General features: G+C 36.3%; 1 long non-coding RNA gene and 1 pseudogene across 1 annotated transcript; one reads left to right on the forward strand and one right to left on the reverse strand.

Moving 5' to 3' along the window:
- Positions 1–4,974: 4,974 nt before the first annotated feature.
- On the reverse strand, positions 4,975–10,424 carry LOC120120269 (annotated as a pseudogene).
- LOC120120270 lies at positions 10,332–20,357 on the forward strand. Its single transcript, XR_005515891.1, has 3 exons — positions 10,332–10,406; positions 15,570–15,580; positions 20,345–20,357. It is a non-coding gene; the product is annotated as an uncharacterized LOC120120270 (long non-coding RNA).
- Position 20,358: the final 1 nt, after the last annotated feature.

Consider the following 20,358-nt stretch of genomic DNA (forward strand, 5'->3'; position numbering starts at 1 on the left):
TTCTCCGTATCGGATCTAAAGTTCAGAGTTTCGAACGATATGATTTCCTCAGAAGAAGCGATTGTTTGAGAATGAGGTTATGATTGAGAAGACCTGGGTTGAGAAGAGCTTTGAGAAAGACCGCGCTTCTGACGCTGACGTTTTGGAGCCATTTTGGGTGTGGATACTGTTACATTGGAACACAAACACATTCAGGAAAAAAAAAACTCCAATCTAGAAATCAATCAAACCCATAAAATATCGATAAATTTACCTGAATATCTGATCGTCACTGTTATGAGAACGCTGGTATTCGTCGGAGATGAAGAGTTCTCTTATGCCTTTAGGTTTAGGGTTTGTCGATTTAGAGTTTATATCGATTATAATCTATAAATAATTAAGGGGGGAAACACGTGATATTTAAAATGGTATTGAAACAAATTAACAATTGTCGATACTTTATGCTGACCTATTTTCTCATAAAACCGGTATATTTATACCGATTATATTACAAAATTATATATTACATTATAATTATGGGTTTTGATATTTTTGGGATCGACACTTTTTAAAAATGTATCGACACTTTATGGGTGCATCATTTTCGGCATTCCTTTTGGACAAAAAGTATCGACACAAAATACACAAGTATCGATACATTTTCTAGACCTATTCTCTCATAAAACTGGTATATTTATACCGGTTACATTGAAATTTACCTATTACATTATAATTATCTGTTTCGATGTTTTTGGGATTGACACTTTTTAAAAATGTATCGACACTTTATGGGTGCATCCTTTTTGGGCATTCCTTCTGGACAAAAAGTATCAACACAAAATACACAAGTATCGATACATTTTCTAGACCTATTCTCTCATAAAACCGGTATATTTATACCGGTTACATTAAAAAATTACCTATTACATTATAATTATGGGTTTTGATGTTTCTAGGATCGATACTTTTTATAAATGTATCGATATTTATATCGGTATATTTATACCGGTTACATTGAAAAATTACTCATAAGTGTCGAGTGTTTCCCTTCTCAATCACCCATGGATGCTTTTCGACGTTGAATTCTGAAACAACCGAACGTCATTGAATATCAAATTCATCGGTTGTCCACCAAGAAGCCATGCATTTTGAGAATCCTGTTGTAAATTTTGGGTCACCAATGTTAGCTTGTGCATTGCGAGAAAGATGCCAAGAACATAATCTGTGCTTAGCATAAGGGATAACAGATTTGATAGCCCTCTGCATTGCCCTATTCCCATCGGTGACAACTGAAATAGGCGATTTATTCATCATGGCTTCTAAAAAATTCTGTAGCACCCACTCGAAAGATTGGGACGTATCGTCAGCGATTATTGCAGTGGCAAACATAATTGTGTTATGGTGATGATTGACACCGACAATAGACATAATTGGTCGACCATACAAATTATCATTATACGTTGTGTCGAACGCAATTACATCACTGAAGCATGTGTAATCTGATCTCGATGAAGAATCCGACCAAATAAGATTATGCAATGCCCCTGATTCGTCTACCGAGTATGTCATAAAAACCCGAGATCATCATGTTTCTTATAATCAAAGTAAGCAATAAGCGCATTCACATTCCCATCGACGATTTCCTTTGCTTTACCTCTTTGAAGTGCATTGTACATGTCTTTATGTGTAAATCCAACATTATGATAGCCCCCTGCTTGCTGCGTTAAATAGTTCATTACTTGTGACGTTCCAACACCGATCTCTTTCAATGTTGTTGCCTCATCGATATCAACCTAACTTACAGCTCTATTAGAATGCATAAATGGTGTCATAGCAGGTGTGCACAATGCATGATTATGTTTCTGATAAGACTTACTTATAACCCACTGATCGTTTGTATTTGTTGCTGTAACTACGAATCTAGCCTTGCATCTTGTTCTTGTAACTGGCCTATGAACACGTTGACGATCAACAATATTGACTTTTGATACTCGAAATCCTTCTTTGGAACAACAAAATTCTTGTGTCTTCACATTCCCTTCCACGTCAAACCGTGTTGTTCCCTTACGTGCACTAAACCCATATTCTCGTGCGAATCCCTTGTAAAAGTACCAAGCTTGATCACGTGAAGAGAAGAGCTGACCAACTAATTTGTCAGATTCATCAACATTATGTACTTCATGGTATTCATCGGTTGGCTTAACATTGTCTGCATCAGTATGATCCATGGAAAAAAATGTTTTGTGCAAGTTCAGTGGTCCCGGAGTTGATGGAGATGTAAGTAAAGGTTCATTGAACATATTTCAGTCGTGCTTTCAATAGGATGTGGTATTGGAAGTTGTAGTTGAAGGGTGTGTACAACATTAAATTCGTATGACATAGTTAGGTATGTACAATAACTAGCTAAATAGGTGTCAATACATTTTCTAAAAGTATCGACCCCAAAAACATCGAATCCAATAATTATAATGTAATAGGTAAATTAACAATGTAACCGGTATAAATATACCGGTTAATTAGAAAACATGTCAACATAATGTATCGACACTTTTTTAATTTGTGTCGATGCTTATTGTCCAGAATATAAAGTGTCGATACATTTATTAAAAGTATCGATCCCAATACCATCGAAATTGATAATTATAATGTAATAAGTAAATTTACAATGTAACTGGTATAAATATACCAGTTTTATAAGAAAATAGGTCAACATAAAATATCGACACCATTTAAATTTGTGTCGACACTTTTTTGTCCATAATGAATGTCAAATGGGGTGAACGCATAAAGTGTCGATACATTTATTAAAAGTATCGATCCCACAAACATCGAAACCGATAATTACAATGTGATAGGTAAATTTACAATGTACCCGATAGAAATATACCGGTTTTATGAGAAAAATGTCTAAATAATGTATCGACACTTTTAAGTTTTGTTGATACTTTTTTCCAGAATGAATGCCCAACGAGGTGCATGCATAAAGTTTCGATACATTTAAAATTGTATCGATCCGAAAAATATCGAAACTGATAATTATAATGTAATAGGTAAATTTGTAATGTTACCGGTATAAATATATCGATTTACTTAGAAAATAGGTCAATATAAGCGCTACCTATTACATTATATAAGCGCTACCTAATATGTTATTATACTTGATAATATTTCCGGTTAAATGCCTATTTTATTATATAAGCACTACCTATTACATTATATAAGCGCTACCTAATATGTTATTGTACTTGATAATATTTCCGATTAAATGCATTTTTTATTTTATAACCGCTATCTATTACATTATATAAGCACTACCTAATATGTTATTGTACTTGATAATATTTCCGGTTAAATGATATAACATAACCGATCTAAATTTTAACCGGTCACGTCATTTTTTAGCCTTTTTTAGGCGCCGCACCGCAGAAGCTCCTATAAAATGCTGTCAACCGTTGAAATACAAGACATCAATGCAATAGTCCACGTGATCATCCTCAGCAGATCTACGGTCAAGATTTAATCTCAACCACAAGAAGGATTTATTTTTCCCGTTGTCCATTTTCGAAAAGTTTTACCGTACGACACCCTTAATAAACAACTAAAAAATATGTTATCAGTTTTTTTATTATTTAAATAACAAAATCAGTAAAAAAAACTATTTAAAACATTATTATTTATACATAAAATATCAATATTTTTTAATATTTATGGTAAAGTGTCCAACAATAACAAAATCGATAGAAAAATAACAAAACCGATAGAAATAATAATGTTTTTAATAATTTTTTACATGTTTTGTTATTTAAATAATAATAAAACCAATAACATTTTTTTTAGCCGTATATTAAGACTACCACACGTGATCATTTCTCATTCCCTTGGATTTTTCAATTACATTTTTCTTGCTGGTCTTTTTTTACTTCTCTTACAATCAAAATCCTTATAACTTAGGGTAAATTATCTACTTAGTCACTTTTCTATTACTTATTTTTTTAGTCACCTAACTATTAAAAGTATAATATATCTTATCATTAAGAATATAATATTTTATCATTACATCTAATAATAATTGTTTTTTTGAATAGTCTGATATTAATACAAATAATATATGTTCAGAATCTTTTTAATCAATTGACAATGTACAATCACCTTATTATTCGAATCTATAATCTCTAAAGATAATAACATTTTATTTTACTAATGAAATCACTTAATATGTTAAATAATGATTACTTTTAACTTCTAATACCAAGAAGCTATCAGCTAATGAGCGTCACCTTAATATTTTTTCTATGGCTGAATGAAAAAAAAAGTATTTAAACTATACTAAAAAATAATTTTTGGTACCTAAATAATTTTTTCGTTAAAAATAAATGCCTAATATCATGTTTAGTGACACGTGTCATGTTTAGAATTTTTTTTATCATGTTTAGATTTGTTTTATTTTTTAAATAAAATATCATTTAAAAATATTTAAAAAATATATATAAACCTTAACTGATTTTTTTAACGGTATACATCTAAAAGTAACAGAGAAAATATTTTTAACCAAAATTTCTTTAGACATACAAAATTAATTTTTAATATAATTTAAACACTTATTTTTATATCAAGTATTTTACTATCAATGATATAAAACATAATCCTATGTTAATACTTTAAACATATTGAATCATATTAATTGTTAAAACTATTTTAGAATTATTCTGAAATTACCATACACAGCAACCCCCAATGATGCAAATAAAATCCAATTTTGTAACATTTGACATTCATTATGTTCAACGCTAATGATTAAAGGAAATTTATCTCTCCAATCTTCTACATCAAAACAATATATTAAAAATAATTCATTTAACCGTGGATGTAATTGGCTGGCAACCTGTTCAATCAAATTGCAACATAATAAGCTTACACTGTTTCGTTTTTCTAACATTCGGCATTGCCTAGATAGTAACAATACACTAATCTTAAAAGACCAAAATTATGGGCCATCCTTCGTGAATTCCCTTCACGGCCGACGCAGTCTTTCATCTCACAAATCTCCCCCTACGCCCCCTCGTGTGGGTTGCACCGACTTCCGTGGTTCTGTATGGAAATTGCTCTTCGTCGTCGCTTGTTTCTTCAGATCTCCATCTCATACCTTCATGTGCATTTCTTTCCTCAACAGACCACTCTCCAAGGCTGCAAATATCCAAAATAAGAACAATGTGACCAGATGATATAGGAAAGTCTTTAAAAGGAAAATAATATAAAAGATTGGCAAAGAAAGAGAGAATGAAGAGTAAAAATCAAAATCTTTACCTCCAGGAGATATCCATTAAGTCTTCAGTAGGAAGCACATTCCAATGCGCGTCATGTCTATCTGATTGACCCCTCTTAACAGAAATATTTGAACCTAAATTATTTGCAGAACCTAAAAACAATCCAAAGTTACTGCTAGGTGCAGAATCAGGATTCGGGAATAAGGAGGACTTGCATTGCGGACTCGGTTAACAAACCCATTTTGTTCACCTTCTGAAATGATTTTATCAGATTGTTTTTCTCGTAGGCGTCTGCTTGAAAGCTCTCTTGATTGACTCTGACTGATACCTTTTAGTGGTGTAGCAAATATGAGACTTGCACGATGAATTCCAGGACTCAAGATGCTCTCAAATTTGAAGTTTTTGCTTCCTTTAACATTTGATAATCTTTCTGCATCTACAAATAACCCCTCTGGAAGAATTGATGTAGATCCAAGGGTACCAGCTTCCACATGAGAATTGTCGACATATCCACCCAATATTTTAGGAATTTCAGAAACGGGTGGTCTCAAAGGAGTAGCCATATGGTCTGGTTGTAAAACAATAGAATCAGACATGGAAGGAACCAACAAACTCCCTGATTTTGGTTCTTGCAATTCACGGAAACCGGTTCTTGTTGGTCATTTCATCCTGACGAGAATCAACTACTATATCAGGCAATGTTCCAGTCTTTACTTGTTGCAGGACTTCTGGAAGCAATTCTATACCTTCATCCTATTGGAGATGGGGTAAGCAAGTCAGTAGTTCAGTTATAAAAGCTACTTGCTACCAGTAAACCTTCAAACTTCACCAAGAACGGAAAACGAAGGATAGAAATGGGAGAATTGAATTTATTTGAATAGCAGCAACAATGACACTCAAAAGTTTAAACCACTTGCAACCAAATCTTTTCTCCTCTGACGATGTGATTCCATCCCTGATAGAGCTTCTAGAAAATTTTCATCACCAGAATGAGTTGAGATGAAGTCTTCCTCCAAGCTCCAAATTTTAAGATTGACTTGATATGCCTCAACATACCGATAGCGCTGAATTAGTAAACAGGAATCAAGTTAACAGGCTCCAGTAATACACTAATACATGTTAAGAATGATCCACTTAACCTTGAAAAGAAACACTCCTAAAAGTGATGTTTGAATCCATTGGATTGGCTAAGAAGGGGAATTATAGAAAATCTGACGGTCAAAATGAGAATCACAAAAACAACTTAAGGCCCAAATACAGGCAAGCATTCCCATCAGTGAATCAGTGGATATTAAGTTAAAATGACATAAGACAAGATTATATATATCTCTTCATGATCTTCCATAGCTCGATACATTACCTGAAGATAGAATACAACAAGAAGACTTCCAATAGTAGACCCGGAGTCATCAGTTGCACAATCTAACAGGCATTTGTAGATATATTTCTCTTCACCATTCCACGGTAACTCCATTATTTGATCAACCACATTCCTCCTGATGCATAAACAACAAAACTCAGTGACCAATACTTCTATCCACTCCATCCAGGACCTGCATTGACTTTTCAAGTCATCAAATGCATCCCCGCCCGGTTCATACTTGAACTTCTTTTCCCGGGCTTTTGTACAGATCATTCGCTGATATACAAATGCTTCAGTCAAAAGCGCACACTCCACTTTCACCCGAACAATAGTAACAGCACCACCAAGAGAAACCATCTGAGATCCACCATCAAGATCAGACCCGCGAATCACCATTTGTGCTGTCCTAAGATTCTGTCTTTCTAAAAGAACTAGTACAATCTTTGGATGAGTTTCTGGGTCAGAGATCTCAGGGAGAAATTGATGACACTCCTGAGAAATATGATTGTGGAAAATGATCAAGTGGAATTATGTTAGAAGCAAGCACATCTAGAAGGGCAGACAAATAGTTCTCTACTGTCATCCCCTTAAACAAGTACCATGGTTCTCCACAAGAAACGGGCACAATAATAAGGTAAATAATTAATTTGGGTTCTTTAAACTCCAAATATTTCTTTTGGATTTAGCAGAGAGGAGCTCCAGGAACTATATTAGTTCTCTCAGATATTAGTCTATCAGAGGTTATAACTCACAAATCACAATTCAAAAAGAAACTACCTTTATTCTGGGTGAAAATAAAACCTCATACGGACAGAATTAGTGACCAAACATTAAAGATAATACCAATTAGTTTAAGGTTTAACCAGCACGGGTAAAATTCACTGGATGACAAGTAACAACATTTTTCAAGTCTTATGAGTACAGGTACGGTTTCCATCGAAGCTTAGGCATGCATGTTAGAATTGTAATCCATTGAGCAATATAGCATACTTCAATAGTCACTTTTTTAACCAATTGGACAGTCATACCAGTCTACCATCACAGCATAATTTAATGGCAATAGATACCATCAGACTACCCATCTAATGAATTAGCAAGTAGCAGACAACCTAGAAAATGGTTATACAATTAATCTGAAATATGCACACAGCAAGTAAAAATGGAACTTAGACTCAAACAAGCTTTTATAAGAATAGATAGAGAAATTACCAGTAAAGCTTCATGTGAGTGGTCATCAAGAAGACAGAAAGTGAATGACTCGAGTAATGATATCTCAACTGCTTATACCAAAGGAGCCTGCAAAGTCATCAATGATATCTCTCCATTCTTCCTCAGGCCTACTCCAATGTCGATCAAACAGATAATACACAAACTACATCTCAGTTAAGAAAAATTAAATGAGTGTGCCCAATAAAAAAAATGTCCAATCAACAGAAGAACCCTAAATGAAAATAAGTTAGAAAGAGAAGGATACAATTGCTTGCTTGGCAACCACCAAATCAGAAGCACCACGTAGAAAGAGAATGTCCACAGCAGCTCGAAGACTTTCAAATGGATAACTTCCTGCAATTCCCCCTATTTTAGACTGAAAAAAGGACGAGGCACCATTCTTCTGCAAAAAGGAAAAATCTGACTCTTCCCCCATCTCCTTGTATATATCAAGATTTGCTAGTGCATCTTCAATGAAAAGGGAAGCACCCTGTCCGGTGAGTCAGCTGAGAGATCCAACACCTCAGGCACAGGCCATGCACGCGCAATTGCCGCTGATTTCCTTTCACAGACATGATTACACCAGGATGTCAAATCAGCATGACGAGACCTCACATCTTCCAAGAATTGGTGCCTTATACACCATATTGAGATCTCAATATGCTGAAAATTTAAAACAAATATCGTGGAAAATATCAATTATTGCATCATTTTAAGATAGTATATTTTGAGTAATTTGTCCAATGAAATGCTAAAAGGAGCATCAATGCTGCAATACATGTACTTGGACTCAGGTGTAAGCGTCGGACACGGGTATGGTTAGATTTTTCTGGATTTTTTTAATGTATTTGAAGGATTCTTGGAGGTCATATCCCCATATCCAAGTGTTGGACACAGGTACTTAATGAAAAATGAAGAATCAGAACAACATAGGCCGTGATATTGTACAGTACTAATAGACAAAAGATGAACACATCAACATTGCCTCAAGAAGATCAAATAAATGCAATGGCCAACTGAATGCCAATAATTGCTCACAAATTCCAAGCTCCACCAGCTAAATTCTTTACTCAGCTGATTTCAAGATCGCAGGTTCCGAGACTTTGCTACAAACATATTGCTCTTAAAAGATGCTAAAATATGGTAAAACATTTGCTTAACTGAATCAAACCTGCTTTGTCTTCAATATACTCTCTTGAAGGTTGTGCAAGTCATGAAGCTGTGCTGAAAGACGACCCTTGAAAGATGAGTCCAAAACTTCAAGTATATTGGATAAGCTGGCCAGATGTACAGAAAACTTTAGAAATGAACCTAACCTATTTTTCATCTCTTCTAGTTCAAGATAATCTGATAAAAACAGTTAGGAACACCAAACACTCAATGTATAGACGAAAGGCTAAATAGCATCGTTCTCAAAGTTTTCAAGGATACATATATGTTGAAGTTCTGTTGCCATGTTTTTTAATGTCCACTTGACCCAACCCTTGACAACCTTCTCATCCAGCAACAAAGCAGTGACAGCATTACTGGAAACAGCAGTTTCATCCATACATATATCTGTAACATCTGTTGTTTTATGTTAAAGGAAGCATGGATTTCTAACAAACAACCATGGCAGCTGTAACCAGGACTTGATATGAAAAATATAAGCAAATCAGCATGTCCTACAGAGTTAAAACGTGGCCGAGAGAACAGAAAAAGGACACAATGACAAATCAAAGAAGCCAAGTTATTCTCCAATGCTACATCAAAGAAAGAATAAAGCCGTTGGACATCAGCTGTGAGTTGATTATTTCCATCTTCATTGTCTTGAAACCTCTCATCACATCGTCTAGAGATGAGGCCAGCATCTACACATTCATCAAAAAGGCGAAGTCGAAGTCTATTGTGACCACTTTTTATCAACGGAATTCTACAAATTGGACAAATATCATTGCGTTGACTACACTCCGCACATAGAGAAGCATGTCCACATGAATTTAACATATATTGTACATATCTTCCACAGCTTCTTAAGTCTCTAGCTGCTCGACGATGCTCACTTTTAGCCTCATTGACTAACTCACTAAGGCCGATAGTTGCCAAGTGTTACAAAGCTTCCTTAAATTTAAATTAGAACCTACATAATTTCTCATACTAAAATTCTCCGATAAACATCACTATCAAGCTGTGTAACAATTTATTCGCACATTACATGATAAGCTATAAATTCATTTCAACGTGATTCTTTTAATACTTAGTTGAACTTAAACCCTAGTAGTTGCAAAAAGAAAAAGAAGTTCCCAATATCCGATTCTGTGCAAGCAAATGTGTACTTAATTCGCTTGTTACATCACCATTACAAAGCATCAAAAAAAATTAAGAAGTAAAAACCCTAAGAAACGTAAAGGGCCTAGGGTTTTTGCAGTTGACGGTTAGATTAGAGTACCTGAACTGCTCCGCTACTGAAGTTGGGTTGAAAAGGAGAAGCCGGTGATCTAAAGGTGTCGCCATTACTTACGATAATGGAAGAGAAAAGCGGACCGTTGGTTTCCGATTTCTCCATTTAGTTTTCAACTCTGGTAATGGATCTGCCTGGGAAAGTGAGTAAAGTTTAACAGCCCGTTTGGATCAAGGATACCATGTTTGGTGTTGGTGTATGATTCCCAAGGGTAATTAAGAGAAAATCGTCTGACCAAAAAAAAGTTATAATATACGATTTTAACCAATTTTTTTTGGATTTGCCAAGATGACCAACAAAATCACAACGCGAAATAAAAATCGCAACGCGATCCCCAGAATCGCAAATCAGTTTCCAAAATCGCAACGCGATTCTTGAAAATCGCAATGCGATAGTACAAATTCGCATTGCGATTTTCCAAAATCGCAACGCGAATATGAAAATCGCAACGCGAACACATAAATCGCAACGCGTATCCGTAAATCGCAACGTGTATCCGTATATCGCAACGCGTATCCGTAAATCGCAACGATAATACATAAAATCGCAACGCGTATCCGTAAATCGCAACGCGATATTTAAAGCGCCATTATAATCGCTACGCGTATTTTATTTTCAAATTACAAAAACCAATATTAAGACAAAATCCCGTAATCGCAACTCATAACCTAAAACCTAAAATCACAACTCAGTCCCATCTCCATCTCTTACTCTCTACGGCGAAGAAATCCGTCCCCATCCCCGAAGATTTCCGTCCCCATCTCCGGCGAAATCCCTCACAACCATTCACGGTCAGAAATCCCTCACAATATTCAGAAATGGAAAATCAACCTCCGAGGGTTAGTTTTTTTAATTATTTTTATTTTGAAATGTTTGCATTATTGTAGGTTTTTCATATTGAAACTGATGATAAATTTACTGGTCATTTCAATAATAGATTAACCATTTCACTTAGATTTCATTTCGCGTTACGATTCTGTCGTTGCGATTTTCATTTCGCGTTGCTATTCTCTCGTTGCGATTTTCAAGTTAGTATTTGTCTTTGTCTTTGTTCTGTCTTTTGGTTGAAGTAATGCAATCCATTCAAGTTTCAATTTGCAGAAGAGTCGCAACGAGATAAATGAAAATCGCAACGATAGAATGACTGTCGCAACGAGAGAAATGAAAATCGCAACGAGAGAATCGCAACGCAGAGAGAATCGCAACGCGAAACCAAAATCGCATTGCGATTTTCATTTCGCGTTGCGATTCTCTCGTTGCGATTTTCATTTCGCGTTGCGATTCTCTAGTTGCGATTTTCATTTCGCGTTGCGATTCTCTCGTTGCGATTTTCATTTCAACCAAAAGACAAAACAGTGTTGCAAATTTTAGTTTCAAGAATAAACTACTACTTTTTATGTTTATTGTTTTTGGTATATCTTCACAGTGTAGTTTTTGGTATATCTAACTTGGTATGTTTATTGTTTTTGTAGAAATTTTTTTCGGCTCAATTGACCTTGAGAAATAAAGTCAGCATGGCCACTACAATTGCTTCGAAGCTTTCACCTGCTCAAAGACAATTGTTTGAGGAAACCTGCTTCGGGCCATGGCTGAGAGTACAGCATCCGGGTGGAGATGCTAATTTGACCCATTTGTGGCTTCAGACCATGACATCAAATCTACCCGACAGTATACAACGTGGTGAGGAAGAGATATGGTTTCATTTTCCACCAGCGTATACTTGTTTTGGGCGGAAGAGTTCTGCTTAATCACTGGTCTACGATTCGGACACGATGATGTAGGCCGGTACACTCGTCATATCGCCCGCCCATCATGGTTATCCCGGGTTTTTCCGGATGAGTCAATGGAGAAGCCGAACCTACATGTCGACGACCTGAAGAAATTGTTTAATAAGAAAGCTGGTTTCACTCGGATGGATGACGTCGATGTTGTCCGAGTATGCCTTCTACTACTTGTGTATGCCGGCTTTTTAGGCAGAGAGGCCAGACAACCTATTCATCGGGAGCTAATAATATTGGTAGAGGACCTGAATGCATGGAATCTGTTTCCGTGGGGTTCGTATATATGGAAAGCTACCTGGACTAAGTTGTCGTCTGCCTTTGATGACCGCAAAAGTTTGCGGGGCGATGGGTCCAAATACACTTTGTCAGGCTTTGTTTGGGCCTTTAAGGTAAGAATTTCTATATAATGTTTCTAAAATTATAATTAATTATTTAACAATTACTAATTTTGTTATTATATTGTTTGTAGATTTGGATATTCGAGGCTTTCCCCAGCATGCGTACATATGCAATAAAAACGTCAAATGATATTCCCAGGGCTATTTCCTGGAAGAGGAAAACTCTGTTGGATTGGGAAGACTTAATACCATATGCGACAATAAATAATGTAAGTTAACACAAATACTTTCATATATATATAAACAAGTTATTAATAGTAGACGTTTAACTTTGTTTGAGTTTTTATATTTTAGGAGGCCAACATTCCATTACAAAGACTGACACCCACGGAGGAAGAGCTTGCCACTGATTGGTGGCAAGCTAGTCAGAGTTTTTTTGATGGCACGGATGATGAGCAGCATCCACTTCCTCCAATTCGAGAGCCATCACCTCACCTAGAGCCATCACCCGATCGACCCGACTATACACCTCTAGAACGAGAGCCATCACCTATCCCGTCACATCATCGAGCCTCTTCTCCACCATCACCTCATGATAGGCGACCGACAAAGATGCCACGACTCCTATCTCCCTGTTCTCCACCTCCACCTCAACGGGATGAGTCAAGGGAGTTACGTGATGAGGTCAATGCCTTGCGTGAGGAGATCGGTACTCTACGCGATAACGATGGTGCATGGCGTGTGGAGGTGTCAACTTTACGTGGTGAGGTTGCCGCTCTACGTGAGATGATAGTATCGTTGCAGAATGAGGTTCATACTCTACGCAACGAGGTAAGTTTAAGATTTTCCATATTTAACTTAATGATAAATTTACTCGTAATTTCACTTAGATTAGCCATTTCACTTAGATTGCTTAGTAAATTTATTCGGTTGCTGCCAATTCTGCTAAACTGTGTATTCTTTAACACTGTGAAATAGTATTTGTCTTTGTTTTGTCTTTTGGTTGAAAGTAAATTTGTTCGGTTGCTGCCAATTCTGCTAAACTGTGTATTCTTTAACACTGTGAAATAGTATTTGTCTTTGTTTTGTCTTTTGGTTGAAAGTAAATTTGTTCGGTTGCTGCCAATTCTGCTAAACTGTGTATTCTTTAACACTGTGAAATAGTATTTGTCTTTGTTTTGTCTTTTGGTTGAAGTAATGCAATCCATTCAAGTTTCAATTTGCAGAAGAAGAAATAGTTTACTTTCGCAACACGAAACTTAAAATCGCAACGCGAAATGAAAATCGCAACGACAGAATCGCAACGCGAAACCAAAATCGCAACGACAAGATCGCAACGCGAAACCAAAATCGCATTGCGATTTTCATTTCGCGTTGCGATTCTTTCGTTGCGATTTTCATTTCGCATTGCGATTCTGTCGTTGCGATTTTCATTTCGCGTTGCGATTTTGGTTTCGCGTTGCGATTTTAAGTTTCGTGTTGCGAAAGTAAACTATTTCTTCTTCTGTAAATTGAAACTTGAATGGATTGCATTACTTCAACCAATAGACAAAACAAAGACAAATATTAACTTCAGGGTATTAGTTTGAAACATATTTTTCTTTGTTATCTGATGCATTTTGTGAACTATGATAGAATAATGACTTGGGTGAATAAATGCAAGTTTGAAACATATTTGTCTTTGTTTTCACTGTTTAAATATCATGTCTGTTTATTTACTGATTTTTGTATTTAATTATTTAGCGGCCCGATAGAGTGGATGCTTTACGTCGGGTTATGCTTGCACGACGGAGTTCACGCATCAGACAGCGTGCACGTGCTATTAAGTCTCCGTACACCCCAATAGTGCGAAGACACCGCAAGAAGAAGCCCGACTCGCCTGTCATCCCTCAAGAGTCCACTCCTATCGTTGAAGAGGCCCCCCTATCATTCCTCGAGAGTCCCCTCCCACCGTTCAAGAGGCCACTGTCATCATTGAAGAGGTCCCTCCCACCATTCAAGAGCCCGATTCACATGGCGTCATATGTAGGCTTCTTGAGAAACCCTCTGACGTGCCGGACATGATGGATTCAAGTTGGCTCTCGTATGAGTTACCGGCCAGTACCATACCGGTATCTGAAGAGGAGAGGGATCAACTACCGGACACAATTCTGGATAACACCCTTTGGGCTAAGACCGCTGTTGATTTTTATCTACATGAGCAGAGCCAGGGGTGTTTCACTGACATATGCAAGCTCACCGATGATATCTATTTGTTGCTTGATCGGTCTTGGTGGGGCGTATTATTAGGGGTCGAAGACAATGGCTATTTCGATGGGGGGGTAAGTCTTATATTTTTCTTATATTTCAATTTGATTAATTTTTTTTTAAATTTATGTAAGTCACTAATATATGTCTTTTTTTGTAAAACAGCATATCGATGCGTGGGTGACACGTCTTCTAATAATAAGAAAACTTAAGAAAAATAAAAATACGATATACAATTATGCCGACGTCTTTTCACGCCGTTCACTTGAAGAATGCACGAGATGAATCATTTGATTTGGGCAATGGACAAGCTAAACTTTATCCTGCATGGTGGGAGGTCGATAAGGTTAGTATTTATTTTAGATTGAGTTTAAAGGTTTTATGAAATAAGTGCGCAAATGAATGAATTATTACTTATGATTGCAGGTGTTTATCCCTGTTTTGGAACGTAAACATTGGATTCTCGTCGAGCTTCAGCTCCCATCCCTTAAGACAATAGTGTATGACAGCATGATAAATTACATATCATTGGCTGATTTAAGAGATGTTATTAAGGGATGGAGCTCTCATTTGGCTAAATTCTTGGATGCGATCAATTATTGGACTCGTTCTGGAAACAAGAAGCCAAAGAAGCTCAATATTACAGTTATTAGAGACGAGACCGCGCCACAACAAACGAGCGGAGCCAGAGGAGATTGTGGTCCTCTCGTATGCTTGGCGTTGGAGCGTTTGACGACGGGAAGCATCAAGTATCTACCTCCCACCGATAGAGATAGAGCTGCAGTAGGCTTGTGGTTTCGGCATTATATGGCTAAATCGATATATACGAGACGCTGCCTACCTGCATCCGCGTTATAAAAATGTCCATAAACAATTGGTAAGTTTATATACTTTTGGTTTGAAAATGTTTGGTTAAGTACCTAGAATTCAATAATTTGCTGTTTGTAGGTTTTAGATGTGTAGAAAGTGTTGTTTGAGCAAATGTTTGGTTTCTGCAGGTTAATCTCAGAAGTGAACTGCGTGAAAATGATGTATGGCTGCAAAAGTTGATTCAATAGTTTAATTGATTGTTTTTTGATTGTTTAATTGATTTGTAAAAGTTGATTCAATAGTAGATGATCGGAAATAAGAATTATTGCTTATTTTTTGATTGTTTAATTGATTTGTAAAAGATGATTTGTAAAAGTTGATTTGTGTAATTGATGCGAATATAATTCTTATTTGTGCTTGTTTAATTGATTGAAATGTAATGGTTGATTTTGTTGATTTCAATCTGCATTATGTTGAAGGCAAAATTGACTATCGCAATGCGAAATGAAAATCGCAATGCGAAATGAAAATCGCAACGAGAGAATCGCAATGCGAAATGAAAATCGCAATGCGGAAATGAAAATCGCAACGGAGAATCGCAATACGATTTTAATTTCGCATTGCGATTCTCTCGTTGCGATTTTCATTTCGCATTGCGATTTTCATTTCGCATTGCGATTCTCTCGTTGCGATTTTCATTTCGCATTGCGATTTTCATTTCCGCATTGCGATTTTCATGTTGGGATTTTCATTTCGCATTGCGATTCTCTCGTTGCGATTGTAATTTCCGTGTTGCGATAGTCAAATGCATGCCTAATAGTGATAACAACTGAATAACAAGAGTTGGTTAAGTCAAAATGGTTGGCCTGAGTCATTAATTCAACTGAAAATGTTAAAAGTTCACACATAAAATCCACATAATACAACGTTTGCATTTAAAAATCACCTAAGTTAACAGTCCCAAAAGGTGAAGCCAATTGTGATTTTGATGAGGATCCATATTTTGGTAGAGGAAAAGATGATTTTGATGGCACTGGTGATCCACATGTCAACCTTGTATGACCACTTTCCTTGCACCGACTACATGTCGATCTCTTCTTCTCTTCACCCTTAGACGGTATACGATCGTGACTTTTTGGTCGGCCAGGTAGCCTTCTGTCCATGGCTGGTGGCAAAACTGTTTGTAAGTCATCTGGTATGTCCCACTCAGAAGGATGTGGAATAGGGTAGACAATCTCGGCATAAGTCTGTCGATAAACTTCTGTAGTGTAGCAATCCATAGCGTATGCGCTTGAATCATCTTGGTTTAAATGAAGAGCAACTTTTATAACATGGCCACACGGATAACCAGATGTTTGCCATTTCATACAACTACACGTCTTTGCATTTAGATCGACTAGCCCATTTAAGTTATTATCCAGTACTTGAAACAAAGTGTTTGAACATGGTTCAACTCTCCATGACGTTGACTTCACAACACGTTTCGTTATCTTTTTTCAGTCCATGGTGTAACACGATGTTCCAATGTTCCTGTAAATTTAAATAAACAATACTTAGTAAAATATATAAATATGATAAGTTACGAATTCAAAGAAATAATACCTGCATGGTTTCTTTTCTTGTAGTACCACTGTTGAATAGAGGCTCGAAAAAACTCCATTAACATAGTAATGGGTAATTTCCGGGAATGACGACTTAGAGCGTTGATTGATTCTGCACTATTAGACGTCATGAAACCATATCTTGCTCCAAGTTGATGTACTCTTGACCATCTTTCAAACCCGACATCTTCTAGTGTTTGAGCACACTGAGGCAAAACACGTCTTAAACAATTTATATGCTTATTGAAATCCACTTCCCGATAAGCTTTTACAGCCTTCCAGTATGTCCATTTGTGCTTTTTTATACCAGCAGACCTTGATTTTAGATTTCTATACAAATGAACACCACAAAGTCCATGAAAAGCATCTGGGAAACACCTTCTAACAGCGTTGTCAATTGAGTTTGCCCTATCGGATATGATTGTCAGATTGCTAATAGGACCTATGCAATCCCTAAGATGCCCCATAAACCATGTCCATGAATCAGAGGTTTCAGATTTGCCAACCCCGTAAGCTATTGGCAATATCCCATTGTTAGCATCCATGGCTACTGCTAATAAGTTTACTCCAAGGTATCGACCTTTCAAATGTGCTCCGTCAACTATAATAACTGGGCACATGCAAGTAATAAACGAACGAATCTACAAAATAATATACACAAGAAATATAATCATTTAAATGTGAAATGCATGTAACTAACAAAAATGAGTCAACAAAATTATATTGATTTACTAACCGTAGCACCAATGGCGATAAACAGCAACTCAAAGCGTCCATCTCTATCTGTTTTGATATGAGTTACCGACCCAGGATTTTTCAGCTTTAAATTGTGACAATAAGCCGGCAGTTGGGCAAACGATGCTTCTGGCGACCCCCTCAACAATTCCAAGGCATAACATTTGGCTCTCCAAGCTTGAGAATATGATATACTAATCTTGAACCGAGCATTCATGTCAGTCATAATTTCATGTCCCCGATATACCCTGCCATTCAAAAACATTAACTCAGCCAGAAAACCACCCAACACCTTTTTGTTTGTCTGTCTATGGTGAGGAAAAACTTGGGTTCTTGAACATGTATGTTTATCAATAAAAGTCCTAACTTGAAACATTTCGCAATCTTTTATTCTCTTTGCAATCATTCGCCACATACAGTTTTTGTCAATCATACACCTTGTTTCGAAACGATCTTTGCTTGATTTGTTAACTTTTAGTTGATAGCCATCTTCCACACATTTCGTATACAAAGCTATCTTCAAGTCTTCCTTTGTATCAAAACAATCATCTTTCTTGATACGAATAACTTTTGTGTAACAATCAACTGCTTTCTTTACCAACTCTTCTTCCGGTATCTGAAGTAATTCTGGCATATTCCAGTTATACGCCCGTGGCATTTTCTTTTCTTCGGGGATTTTTTCTTCTTCTTTTTCTTCTTCAGGATTATATGAATTACAGAATGGATGTTCAACATGTTCATTCACAGTCGTAACTTCCTCCTCATTATCATCAACAATACATTCTTCGGCAACGGCTGTTTCATCATCAAAATTCGGGTATTGACCAATATCAAAATCATTACACGCAGGGTCTGTTTCTTCTTCTGAAACATCATCAAAATCCATGTATTGACCAATATCAAAGTCCGGATATTGACAAAGACCAAATTTCGAATACTGACTAGTACTCACAATTTTTTCTGTTGGCTCATCATCGTCTAACTGGTCAATACGAAAACCGGAATTTGGTGCTGAAAGTTGATTGGGATTTGGATTAGAGAAAGGTTGTGGGTTTTGAGAAAAACTTAGTTGATTACTACCCGCTACTGACCCAAAAATACTACTTCTAGGTTCAACAACATACAATGTAACATCATCTTGTGAAACACTAATGTAAGCAATGAATCGTTCAACATCTTCATTGTCGGTTAACAAATAAACTTTACCATTTCTCTGATAAGATAGCCTAAATCCACTTAGGGGCTCTAAATTCAATTTATTTGAAACACGTAGCATTAGAGTTTCATAAGTTAACTTTTGTAAAGACAATTTTAGTTGAAGATTCATGGGTAAAGGCATATATGTAAAACACCATGAACATTATCCCATGACCCTCCAAAACACAAATCTATCCAAACATGATCAACATTAGATGATTTCATGGTTGTAAATTAATTTACTAAACAGACGAGCTGCGAAACTAAAACCTGTTGCCGGATTGGGAAGGATGTCGTTGGATATAGGAACGGATGTCGCCGGAGAGAGTGATAGATGGAGATGGAATGAGTTGCGATTTAGGGATTTAGTTTATGATTTCAGTGTTATATACCCAAAATTTCAGTGTTGTGATTTACAGATTCTCGTTGCGATTTACGGATTATCGTTGCGATTTACAGATTCTCGTTGCGATTTACGGATTATCGTTGCGATTTACGATTCGTTGCGATTTACGGATTATCGTTGCGATTTACGGATACGCGTTGCGATATACGGATACGCGTTGCGATATACGGATACACGTTGCGATTTACGGATACGCGTTGCGATTTATGTGTTCGCGTTGCGATTTTCATATTCGCGTTACGATTTTGGAAAATCGCAATGCGAATTTGTACTATCGCATTGCGATTTTCAAGAATCGCGTTGCGATTTTGGAAACTGATTTGCGATTCTGGGGATCGCGTTGCGATTTTTATTTCGCGTTGCGATTTTGTTGGTCATTTTGGCAAATCCAAAAAAAGTTGGTTAAAATCGTATATTATAACTTTTTTTTGGTCACTGAGGCGATTTTCTCATGTTATAATACCAATAGGATATTTTGGTGTATTTTTTTCTTAGAATGTTATTCTCACATATGTGTTAGGTTTTATTTTATTCCCGTACTAAGGTTAAAATATCCCTCTTTTTCAGTTTGTCTCTGTGTGATATCTTATTCTCCTCGTGCTACAAAAATTCATCGTTTCCTAATAAGATTCATCCTTTGCTTTCTCTCTGTTTTCCTCCATTCAAACACATTGTAAAGCTACATTATCTTCCTTCTTTGTTTCCCTCTATCATTTTGCATGTGCTTTATTCTATTTCTGTCGTTCTAATTTCAATCAAATCATTTTTTTCTTTTGGGTGAAACTCTTGAAATACCCTCACTTTTAGTGCATGATTGATTCATTTGTTTCATCTGTGGTGTGTTTCATTTGTTTATTTTTGTGATTTTGATAAGGTTGTTACCGTGCTGTAAAAAATTCATCATTTCCTAGTGAGATTCCTTGTAAGATTTTTTCTCCTCGCTAGCATATGTTTCTCGGTCCGAGTCGCTTAAGTTTCAAATCTGCAG

The sequence above is a fragment of the Hibiscus syriacus genome, unplaced genomic scaffold, assembly GCF_006381635.1.
Source record: "Hibiscus syriacus cultivar Baekdansim isolate YM2019G1 unplaced genomic scaffold, ASM638163v2 tig00110336_pilon, whole genome shotgun sequence".
In the NCBI taxonomy this organism is placed as follows: domain Eukaryota; kingdom Viridiplantae; phylum Streptophyta; class Magnoliopsida; order Malvales; family Malvaceae; genus Hibiscus; species Hibiscus syriacus.